The sequence below is a fragment of the Triturus cristatus genome, chromosome 2_2 (genome assembly GCF_964204655.1).
Source record: "Triturus cristatus chromosome 2_2, aTriCri1.1, whole genome shotgun sequence".
NCBI lineage: Eukaryota > Metazoa > Chordata > Amphibia > Caudata > Salamandridae > Triturus > Triturus cristatus.
In genome coordinates, this window is record NC_140582.1 from 795,138,703 (window position 1) to 795,151,581 (window position 12,879).

At 44.3% G+C, this 12,879-nt stretch overlaps 1 long non-coding RNA gene across 2 annotated transcripts in view; it reads left to right on the top strand.

Moving 5' to 3' along the window:
- The window catches only part of LOC146862786 (uncharacterized), a 44,686-nt gene extending 36,694 nt beyond the window's left edge, over positions 1-7,992 (top strand). For both annotated transcript variants that reach the window (XR_014978507.1, XR_014978506.1), the window contains exon 3: positions 7,817-7,992. This is a non-coding gene — a long non-coding RNA (uncharacterized LOC146862786). The remainder of the gene's footprint in view (positions 1-7,816) is intronic.
- The last annotated feature ends 4,887 nt before the right edge of the window (positions 7,993-12,879 follow it).

Here is a 12,879-nt window from a genome sequence, read left to right on the forward strand (position 1 = left end):
AAGTCTGTTGGGATCTTGCAGGACAAGGAGAAGTTCCTACAAGACCGCCGTGCTACAGCGCTGCAGGTGGAGTCCCCGCTTGAATCTCTGGAGGATGCTGGACAGGCTTCTAATTCAGTATCCTAGGATTTCCACCCATGGGGGAGGAAGAAGTGTCCCTCTGTGTCTTAGTCAAGGAAGTCATGGCACCCTCTCATCTAACGCGGTGATGAACACAGCGTTTATACCATCAATGGCTTAGACTATCAATGAAGGGCTGAGATGGAGACAAGGTGTCCAGAGAAACAGTGCTTGCGAAGCTGAGTTGTGGACAAGACCGAGGGGCAGTGTTGTCTTGGTGTGAGAAATAACTGTGATGATTGCAGGGCAGTTGAAAGTGATGTGATTTGCAGATATTCGAAATATATTTTGTGAAAATAAAAATAAAGCGGTAACTTTTTCAGCATCAACCCAGAAATAGTAAACACGTTTCCTTGCTAAGGTGTCATTGCATATTTTGTTCCATAGTCTGCTGTCCGCTAGTATTTATCATGCCATATTGTTACTTGACACGAAACCATACATGGTACATACAGTATTTCAGTTATTTCATAAAGTACTTTAACATATCGCATTCTTTGTCGCCGGAGTTGATACCGAAATTAAGGAGATTCTAAGCTTTGTGTTGTTTAAAGTAATACACACCTGCTTACAGAGGGATGTGAGTTACACCAACACGAACAGCCTTGACTCACAGACATAAAATATAACACTGCGCAGGATGAACTCTCAAGGACAGCACACAGCTGTGCGGCCACTACTAAACTAATCACAAGGGAGTTAGGATATCGCAATTTTAATAGTGAAATTCCATAAATAATGTTTAGGGCCGATGGCATTTTCAGGGCCATCTTTATGTGAAACATAGCAGGGCAATTATTTGGAATTATTGCTAATCTGTGAGCGTTAGATAACAGAAGAGATGAGACATCATTCAAGCCAGAGAAAGTCACCAAGTATCACTTTTGTGATTTTATACAAGTTTGACGCCACTGCTCTGGCGGAAGGATAGCTCATGCTTGCAACAGCTTCCAAGCATAATACTTCACTAGACGTTCATGTTTAGAGCAGCAACCATGTGTCATACCGAGAGAATTGGGGTAGGAAAGGGTCATTGCTGTGGAATCTGGCACATTTGGGATTGTGGTTATCTGTGGGGGCGCATTTTTTGTGTATGTGTCTTTGCTTTTAGGTTGTGGTTGTTTTTCGACAGATCACATCCAGTGTGCCTAATGAGCTGTGCAATGAAAGGTCACTAGGACCATGAATCATAGAATCATCCAATCCTGAAGACTGGCCAACGAACGCCACTTCCTGCCCAAAGGATGGCCCGGAAGTGTGTGGGAAGAGGGGAGAAAAAAGAAGGATCTGCAAAGTAGGCCGGTGCAGTGCGAGCGCAGTGGGATGTCCGTTCCACCACAAGTTGAGACACCTAGGAATTAGGGCTTGTTGTGACTACGAAATGGCATTATAACTTGCCTGTGTTTATGGTTCTTGGTGGGAAGAGCCTTCAGATGCAAATTAAGGTTTCCAGACTCTAAACCCTTATGTCTCTCGCTGTGGCATGTGTCCTGCTTCATTCATCCTGCATGCCATCGCTGCATGGAAGGAGTGGCTTTTTTGTGTTGCATTCTAAGGCAGTGGGAGCTTTCAAGGGAACAGTGCAGGCAGGCGGTGAGGCCAACACTGCTTCACCTTGGCCCAGCTCTGAGACCCGTTAGTGCTTCAGAAGCAACACTTCCTGCTTTACCAATTAGTATGTGGGACCCGCGACTGCAGAGGTTATGGCGCATGCGCAGCGGGCTACAAGGGGTGTAAGCAAGTTGGTGATCATTGGGGGTGAGGAATCTGTTTACGTGGGCTCAAAGATGTGTTGTTGCACCTCAGTGAGTAATCTTGGCAAGATGGTCCACACACAGGAGGCTTTGGCTCTCTCAATACATGATCAGCCACTTTTATGTCAGATAGCAATGAACTGGTGCTTGCATGCGATGCCACAAGAACTCAGTATCCATTGTTAGTCAAGTTAACTTGTGTGAGGCACAATATCACACAATGCATACAAAGAAAAATGGAAAACAACTTCTAAAATCACCTGAACCCATAGGTTCAACGGATCCTTCGGATAATCACTGTGACAAGCTGGCCACTTTTTTTGATCATAAGAGCCGAAATATTCTACAGCAACTCCCGCCCCCTCTCCAATGGACCCTTTGCCGCAGAATGTAACACAGGTTAAAAACCTCAACACAACACTTGAGACATATGCCCTCACCACTCCGGACAGTCTGTCTTCCATTCTCCTCTCACTTAAAAGTGGCTCACCAGCAGACCCTGCCCCAGTAAAAATTTTAAAGCAGATAATACCTACCATCATTGGGCCAATGGTTAACCTGATTAACGCCTCTCTGACTACTGGACTAGTACCCCTCAATTGGAAAAAGGCAAAGGTTAGGGCCTTACTCAAAAAACCTAATCTAGACCCCCTTAACCTCTCCAACTTTAGGCCGATTTCCCTGCTCCCTTGCATTAGTAATATAGCAGAAAAATTCATTAATTCCCAACTGTCCAAACATCTCCAAACTAACGAACTTCTTAAATCGTCTCAGACAGGCTTTCGTCTGGGCCAGGGTACTGAAACTGCCATGGTTACGGTGGTCGAGGAGGCCAGGAAGATCATGGATGCAGGAGGATCAGTGGCAGTGATCCTCCTGGACCTTAGTGCGGCCTTTGATACAGTCAACCATCAGATCCTAGTACAGCGACTTAATGACCTTGGAATCTCAGGTACAGCCCTGTCCTGGCTGAAATCGTTCCTGCAGGATCGCTCATTCCAGGTCATTGAGGGTAACTATACCTCTAAAGAGATCCCTATACGTTGCGGAGTGCCACAGGGCTCTTCCCTGAGCCCGACGCTCTTCAACGTGTACATGTCCCCCCTGGAAAAGATAGTCATTCCCCATGGGATTAAACTCCTGACATACGCTGATGACACGCAGCTGGTTGTGTCCCTTACTCAGCAGGAAAACTCCAACATCAATCTTTACTCCTGCTTGAGAGACACAGTCAGCTGGATGGACAGATCTCACTTGAAGCTCAATGGCGATAAAACAGAGATTCTGGTGTTGGGGAATCAGGCCCACTTTCATCCAGACTCTCAATGGCCCCCTTGCATGGGCAAGCCTCCAACTCCTAAAACCGAAAATAAAAAGCCTCGGGGTATGGCTAGATCAAAACCTTATTTAAACGCAAAAGAGGACACTGTTCCTACGGCCAGGCGCAAAATGTCACCCAGGCCCAAAAAGAAAGAAAAAAGAGAAAGAAGAGTGAAAAAAGATCCTAGGTGAAGGACCCACTCAGCTAATGGAAGACCACTCTTTGTCCTCTGATGCCCTCACACACCCCGAAAGGTGTCATGCTTCATCATTGGGCAGTGCTCCTCGTAGGGCCGGCGCTGCAATCCCCTACGGGCCCCCCGAAGGGTCACTTTATCGGAGATCTTTTGAGGACTGCCGGATGTTGCATGCGGGTGTGTGGTGAGTGGGTCCTCAGTGGAGGGTGAAAACAGTGCGTGCAATTGTGTAAAAAGGTTAAGAAAGGGATCATCATGCAGCCAATGTAGAACAGATGTACCCTTAGCAGAGTCTAACTGCTTAATAAAATATTCCCCTGGTGATAGACTTTGCCCAGGTGTCTTAGGTCATAGGTCGACATGTTTCGCGCTTCTGTCGCCATAACGGTCGTATGCGCTTCTTCAGGACCAGAACTAAAATGAAGGTGCACGTGAAAAATAAAAGTAAACATAAAAATACCCTCCAAGTAGATCAGGGCAGAGACCTGTATACCCTCACTGTGGTTACAGCGTAATAGTAATGGCCGCTCCTGATCGATACCTAGAAAAGAAACACAGAATAGACAACAGGCATGTGCATCAGTGAAACTTGATGCATCATATGTGTGCCACAGTTGTGTGCACAACAACCACATAAAAATAAAATAGGGACACGAAATACACCAGTACATTGGTGGTGCTGAGTGGATTAACAACCCTGGATAACAGAAATACTGCTTAAGAAAGATTAACAATGTATATGGCAGTGCATGAAATTGTGCAGTAAAAGGTACAAGATACGGTGTGGGTAAAAAGAACCTGAGCCCTGACAAGTACAGCCCAAAAAGGATATGCCACAAGTAGGGAGCAGAGAGTTCTTACTAGGTGATATTGAGACGGTCGCTCCACAAACTAGAAGCATGGGCTGTCCGTGAGCTATTGGAATAAACAAAAAGATATGAATACTAAACCTGTAACTAACATATCAACTAATCAGTGAGAAGCTGACAGTACAAACTCCGTTTTTAAAAAAAAATAACTGAGACTGGTAGTCAACTCACGGTTCTTCCCAGGTCATAGCCCATAATGGCCAACCCCCTCCATGCGGCTGCCGGTTAACAACTGAGAAGTAGCAGCAAACGCGGCTAAAAATAGTAAGGGGAGAGGCCTGGGGCGGTTACCTTTCCGGGGGAACCGGAAGCTGAAAACGAGTTGCGCATGTGCAACTGCAGTGCAAAGGGGCGCATGCGTGTAGACGGAAAACGTTCCGCTACACCCTGATCTAAATAACCTCATCCATCTGTCACTGCCAGCAATGTCCAGAGGGGAACAATGTGAGTTGTCACACATATCAAAATGCGCCTGTATCAGGCGTTGGACTGCCGTGCAGGAAAAAATTGTTCTGTAATTACCTCTGATCTATGCATAGTCCTGGGGGTACCCACGCTACGCGTGCTCCGTAATAATGAACACATAACAAAACAGAAGGGGATCTAGATCTAGAACATACCCTTGTTACACAATTTGTATATAAATAAAATTTCATATCATTCAGTGTTATATTGTTTAAAAAGACCATGTCCTATCCTTAATGAACATAGGATTACACAGGACATAAAGGTTGAAGAAAACCCATAAACCCACATCTCGTAAGGCTTATTGTGCTATGCCATCTAAACACTGTCTAACCGGGTAGTATCGCTACATATGCGTCCACAGACAATGCACCAGCAACAATGTAGTGAAGGTTCGTGAACCAATGAAAAAGGAAAAAAAGCAACAAATAGGTCCCACGGCTGAGCCGCCGTACTTAATATGTATCACAAAAAAGAGGGGGGGGGACCGGAGAGCTAATTAAGGTCCAGTGTCCATGCTCCCTATAACAATATTTAAACGCAAAAGAGGACACTGTTCCTACGGCCAGGCGCAAAATGTCACCCAGGCCCAAAAAGAAAGAAAAAAGAGAAAGAAGAGTGAAAAAAGATCCTAGGTGAAGGACCCACTCAGCTAATGGAAGACCACTCTTTGTCCTCTGATGCCCTCACACACCCCGAAAGGTGTCATGCTTCATCATTGGGCAGTGCTCCTCGTAGGGCCGGCGCTGCAATCCCCTACGGGCCCCCCGAAGGGTCACTTTATCGGAGATCTTTTGAGGACTGCCGGATGTTGCATGCGGGTGTGTGGTGAGTGGGTCCTCAGTGGAGGGTGAAAACAGTGCGTGCAATTGTGTAAAAAGGTTAAGAAAGGGATCATCATGCAGCCAATGTAGAACAGATGTACCCTTAGCAGAGTCTAACTGCTTAATAAAATATTCCCCTGGTGATAGACTTTGCCCAGGTGTCTTAGGTCATAGGTCGACATGTTTCGCGCTTCTGTCGCCATAACGGTCGTATGCGCTTCTTCAGGACCAGAACTAAAATGAAGGTGCACGTGAAAAATAAAAGTAAACATAAAAATACCCTCCAAGTATTGGGGAATCAGGCCCACTTTCATCCAGACTCTCAATGGCCCCCTTGCATGGGCAAGCCTCCAACTCCTAAAACCGAAAATAAAAAGCCTCGGGGTATGGCTAGATCAAAACCTTACCATGCATACTCAAGCCAGGAAAATGGCTGGAGTATGCTTTGGCCTTCTACGATCCATCCGGAAAATCTTACCTTTACTCCCTTTTCAGTCAAGGAAACTTTTGGTCCAGGGCCTTATCTTGTCCAGGCTGGATTATGGAAACGCTTTGTACTTGGGTGCACCGCGGAAAGTTATAACCACCCTACAGGTAGTGCAGAATGCTGCAGCCAGGATTCTGACCAACACTAAGAGCCGCTCTTCGGCCAAACCAGCCATGAGAGTTTTACACTGGCTTCCCGTCTTGGAAAGGGTGCAGTTCAAGGCACTCTGTATTTCGCTCAAAATTCTCAACGGGAAAGCACCCCCTATTTTCAAAGACCTGGTGATTCCCTATTCCACCGCTCGATCCCTTCGATCTTCCAATGCCCGCCTTTTGTGTCCGCCTAAAATTAAGAAAGCACGTTCAGGAGGTCGCCGTTTCTCACACCATGCTTCCAAGCTGTGGAACTCCCTCCCCAACGACCTCCGTGCACAACCCAACCTTCTGACATTTCGCAAATCTCTAAAGACCTGGCTGTTCCAGTAAGCTCTCACGTCTCTCTTAAACCTCTTCTGTACTTGTTCAGTGCTGGGACGCTCACGGGCAGCTATGCGCTTTAGAAATCTGGTAACATAACATAACATAACTAGGAACGCCTGAGCCGGGAGGAAGGAACGATTGCATATTGGGTCAGCATTTGACTTGCATTTACTTGAGGTTTCCTAAGACCTTGGAGCCCATTGGATGATCAAAAAAGAAACTAGAGTAGGCGAGGTACTCAGCAGCCACATGTATGTTGTTGCTAGGAGATAAATAAAGTCACACAGCTACCAACAACCTGACACACTGCCTATATGGTGGTCATCTCAAACTTGAAATAATAAAAGGTAAAGAAACGAACTGCGCAAAATAAGACATCTTGGAGTAGCATGTTATTTGAGTCAAACAGAAGAAACGATGGTCCTCAAAAATAAAAATGATTCAATAGTATAGACAATTTAGAAGGCTTAACTGAGGGCTCACGGGAATAGTTGAGTCTAAGACACTACTAAATGATTAGAACAGATGTCCACAGACTAGTCAGAAAATAGCCAGCTACCAAATCAGTGGAACATCAAGGTTTAGAATGTTGGTAGCATATAATGGAGTGATTGGAGCCACCAATGGAAGGTATGTAAATGTTTTCCAATATTGCAATGTTTGTCTTTTTTGTTCTCCCTGCTTCATTTAGAACATTCTGTTCTTAATTAATGGAATGTTCTAATAGCATTATAGCCCTTCTGCCTTGGTCTATACCAGTTTTCAAAGCTCCATTCTCTGGTTACAGGCCCCTGCCAACAGCTTGGGCCTTCAACTTGAGCAGAAAATCTATAATGACCAGTATAGCCCACAGTGATTGGCTATAATGCTATATTATGTACACAACAAACATCCATATTTGATATGGCTGGCAAAGGAACAGGTAGGTTCATGGGCAACTTTTCATGAGACTAGTGCCACTCAAAAATGTAACATGGCGTCCAACAGAGGAGGTACTAATCTTTGGATCATCAACAGTTTACACATTTCGGTTTCTACTGACGGATTCTGTTAACAACTAACACATTTGAATTGGAAAACAGGAGCAACAATTTTGCAAGTGCGTTGTAAGTTCAGTTGCAAGCGAGCTGACGTTCTTACAGTTGCAGGTTTTGTGCTGTAGCATCTTTGTCAAGAATGCAAGGTTTTGTGTGAACGTATGTGTAGCATTCAGCTTTTTTATGACATTTTGGTATTCATTTGTAACACTAAGTTAAACTCTATCTTCATTTCATTTTTTCAATTGCTCATAAAATATGAAGTGTATAATGGAAGAGTCCATCTTCCAGAGAGGTATTCAGCAGTGCAGAACTTCGAGTGGAAGAGTCCATTTCCAGAGAGGGATTCACCAGTGCGGAACTTTGAGTGGAAGAGTCCATCTTCCGGAGAGGGATTCAGCAGTGCGGAACTTCGAGTGGAAGAGTCCATCTCCCAGAGAGGGATTCAGCAGTGCAGAACTTTGAGTGGAAGAGTCCATCTTCCAGAGAGGGATTCAGCAGTGCAGAACTTTGAGTGAAAGAGTCCATCTTCCAGAGAGGGATTCAGCAGTGCGGAACTTCGAGTGGAAGAGTCCATCTTCCAGAGAGGGATTCAGCAGTGCGGAACTTCGAGTGGAAGAGTCCATCTTCCAGAGAGGGATTCAGCAGTGCAGAACTTTGAGTGAAAGAGTCCATCTTCCAGAGAGGGATTCTGCAGTGAGGAACTTCGAGATCTTATAGAGATCTTTGAACAGCATGCAGTCACTTAAGATCTACCTGGAACAACTTACGTATTCTAAAATATTGATCCCATTAACAAAAACGCCACAAAAAATCTAACCTTGTCTTGGTGCAGCAGTGTTCCAGTATAGACAGTAACAATATGCAGAAAGCTTGCTAGGAAAAGATTAGTGTTGTTGGCATTTATTGACAGCAATTCACAAAGCCAACATAACAACCTTTATTATATACAGAGACATACAACATGTATGCTCCTCGTGGAGTTCTGATGTCGGCTAATCTCAACTGCGGAAACAACTAACTTCGTTAATGTAACTGTTACTGAACTATCAACGCAACTAGCACATTACTTGTTGGAATCACAGCATTATGAAATGATTCCTAGTTTGGAAATACTCACACCTGTTAAATACACTGAACTAAAGTTACAACGGGTGTGGCAGTGAGAGTTGCTGGTGAAAAAAATGCTTTATTATAAATGAACTGTTGTGGTACTGAAATGATAAGTGCTGTTTATATTGCAAGATGCACAGTTCTGAAAAAAGCAGACATTTTGAAATAGCTTAATTCTGCCGGTATGTTGTGGGAATCCCGGGTTTTTCTTAAAGCGCTGAATTTCATGAGTCTGACTGACTTACACCATTCCTCAACATACTGCCATGACCTCTAAGTGGAAAATTAAGCTGACGAGGATTGGTTACATTTCCACAATGTCTGGATGAGATACATCAAAATGGTCTGCTGTTTCATAGGATACAGGGAAAGTGCGTTTGTAAAAGTTTCATGCAACTACTAAGTGGTAGGGTGGAAGAAATATTGTAAAGGGGGAATGATCAGTCGAGGGCAAGAGCTAGAAAACACATGCACTCTCATGGAGTGCTTAAGAAAAAAAAAGTAGCCCTCTGAATGTGAGCAGTGGTATGATATGAGATATCCAATCAAAAGGATGGTGATGAAGCTGTGCTCCAGCTGAGGGAAAAACTCAAGTACAGGAAAGAAAGCTGTAGAATAACAATCACTTGCAATGCAATAGGTCTCGCATTTATGAGAGTTTGAGCTATTGGCATTGTAAATTACAATGCCTTTTATTTATGTGTTTTTTAAAAAAAAATAGATAAATAAAAGGCATTGTCATTTACAATGCCAATAGCTTGAACTCTCTCAAATGTGAGACCTATTGCATTGCAAATGCGTGAAGAGAGAGCTGTCCTGCCTTTTCCTGCTGGCAAGAGCGAAAGAGAGAAAGCAAAAGACACACAATTGATGAACGGAATGCAGAACAAATCAGAACATTCACCCCCCAAGTCAAAAGATCTGGGTTAAATCCATCATTCTTTTGCTCACCATGCCACCCCAGTTTAAACCTGGCCATATGCAAATCGGTCTTGACCCTGTGCCCCATGGGAACAGTCCAGCCCGAACTGCCAAACCAGGCCCTCCCCGGACCGGAAACAAGCATCCTAGCACTGGTTTCGGGTTTCACCCCTCATCAGCCAGAATAGCTTGAATCCAGTGGCACAGTGAGCCCGGGACCCACATCTGGGCATACCCGGCGCACTGAAGGGCGAGAAAGCAAAAGACACACAATTGATAGACGGAATGCAGAACAAATCAAAACATTCCCACCCAGTCAAGAGATCTGGGTTAAATCCATCATTCTTTTGCTCACCATGCCACCCCACTTTAGGCCTGGCCATATGCAAATCAGACTTGACCCTGTGCCTAATGGGAACAGTCCAGCCCGAACTTCCAAGCCAGGTCCTCCCCGGACCGGAAACAAGCATCCTAGGACTGGTTTCGGGTTTCACCCCTCTTTAGCCAGGATAGCTTGAATCCAGTGGCACAGTGAGCCCGGGACCCACGTCTGGGCATACCCGGCGCACTTAGTGCGAGAAAGCAAAAGGCACACGATTGATGGACGGAATGTAGAACAAATCAAAACATTCACCCCCAGTCAAGAGATATGGGTTAAATCCATCATTCTTTTGCTATGCATGCCACCCCAGTTTAGACCTGGCCATATGCAAATCAGTCTTGACCCTGTGCCTCATGGGAACAGTCCAGCCTGAACTGCCAAGCCAGGTCTTCTCCGGATTGGAAGCAAGCATCATAGGACCAGGTTCAGGGTTTCAACCCTCATCAGCCAGGATAGCTTGAATCCAGTGGCACAGTGAGCCCGGGACCCACGTCTGGGCATACCTGGCGCACTTAGGGTGAGAAAGCAAAAGACACACAATTGATGGACGGAATGCAGAACAACTCAAAGCATTCACCACCAGTCAAGAGATCTGGGTTAAATCCATCATTCTTTTGCTAAGCATGCCACCCCAGTTTAGACCTGGCCATAAGCAAATCAATCTTGACCCTGTGCCTCATGGGAACAGTCCAGCCTGAACTGCCAAGCCAGGCCAAGAGCAGGCAGAGCAAAGTTCTTTGAGAAAATAGTGCTCTGAGGCTGTAATTAAAGCCTACCGAGCAACAACACACGTAACAGGGAGTATCCTCATGGGAGGTTCCAAAGTGGGTAAAGGTGGTACTAAGTAGAGACTACTAAGCCTATTGACTGATAAAAAGCCACAGTTTACAATGGACAATGACACAAGTCAATGAAAAAACTGGATGAAGAGTGGGTGGAGCTTCACGTCCTTACCTTAATACAACATGACTTGCAGAGCAGCGCATGCGCTACCCAGGCTCGACCTAAAAAGCAAGCAAATGAAAGTGTACAACTCCCAATGCATTAATGTGGCCACTTACGGAGTGGGAGTTTGGGGTTTTAGCAAGTGCTGTCCATTCAGGCAGAGGAAAACCTCTTTCTTCGTAGGCTTTTAAGCGCACCTCCATCCACCCCCACCCTCACCTTGCACTTTGAGCTAAACCAGGGTTTTATTCAGGGTACAATCCTGATGGCACCGCTTTTATTATGGGTTAGTATCTGGTTAAATCCAGTCTCCATACTTTTTAAGGATATTATATCTGACTCTATGACGTTGGATAATGTTTCCTCCATACCATGGATGAGCTATTTACGAGAAACCTTCGGCTCCCTCGGCATACCCTGGTGGTACTCTAAATCTAACCGCATTCCTAATAACTCCAAGTCCATGGTGAAATCATTATTTAAGGCCGACCGAGCAAATATTAAGTTGAAATCTGAGCTATCCAAACCGTTGGTGCTGCAATATTATAGTTTGTTTTATACCGAGTCCCGGTTGTATTTGGCCTTGGAGTTGACCAGATGGGAGCGGTCCTTACTTTTTCGTTTCAGAGCTGGCATAATCTACTGGTCTCTATTTTTTAAAGATTTCTTAGATTCAGCAGGGATTATTGTCTCCCTTTGTCTGTGTGATAATCACACTGTCCAAACTTTGCTTCATTTTATGTTTTTTTGTCATTTGCACAGGTTAGCACAACAGCACTTTCTAATTCCCCTATTAAGGAGGTCAGGCCTTCGTCGCTACATTCCCGCTCTCCTTCACTTACAATCTCTCTGCTCCCCCGAAATAATTTTTTCTGTCTGTGCCTTCTTGAAAGCAGCACTTAGGACCAGACAAACCATGTTGGGTTAGTCCGACAGAATATTATGCGCAGCGTGGCAATAGTGCACTGAACATGGTAGATGTGTGAGGCTCTATTAACGGGGGTAATAGGAGCGCATTGCGGACCCTTTTTGAGGTTTTTTGCCCTCTCTCCATCCCCCGCTCTTGGTGCTTTAATCACAGCTTTTACCCCCTATTTTGCAACAGTGTACTTTAATCTGAATCTGTTTTTTTACATCTTAGGTTCCCTTTTGAATTTTTTGACGTCTCTTGTATTTCTGACTTGTCACTTTTCAATTCTGAACTCCACCCGTGCGCTTTGTCAAACACTTTTTTAACCTTTGCTTATTTCTAACTCTGTTTGAGCGCTCTAAGTTGTGTGCAATATTTCTATGTAATTTTATAGTCACTTTGCTAAGCCAGCCTGGCCATTTGATGTATTAGCCATTGTGCTTTGTCTTGTTCTTTGAAAGTCTATTTCAGAATTTTAAATATTCCCTACTATATAATCATCTTAAACTTTTATGTATGTTTACAGTTATGTGCAATATTTGTATGTACTTTTATGGTCTATTGCTCTCAGACCGAATAAAGATTTTTGATTGATTGATTGATAGGAAAGCAACCAAATGTAATCAATGGATTATACTTAAGCCCACTGTTTTGGCATTGTCCACAATAGGTCTTTCGAAAAACAGACCACTAAAAGTTAGCTGCAGAAATTAACATAAAAACAATTTGCACCTTTTTGTGGTCTCTCTACAGACTGCTCCTGCTGTGTTTCGAGAGAGGACACTGTATACAATATTCCATAGAGACAATCCTGGTTTAATATTGGATGGTTTCCATGTCAGTCTCATTTACCTGAGAGCGCATTTTAGAATAAGGATAGTTACACGCAGGACCACTGGAATGATGCCAGAAGGAAGGATCAAATTACATGATATGGTTTACTAAATTATGTGACATGAACATGAAAATTATGCAGCACATTTTGTGGTAGTATCAGTTAAAAATGTTGTCATGTTTAAACATGTTAACACTGTTAACAAAGATTTCACCTTCACA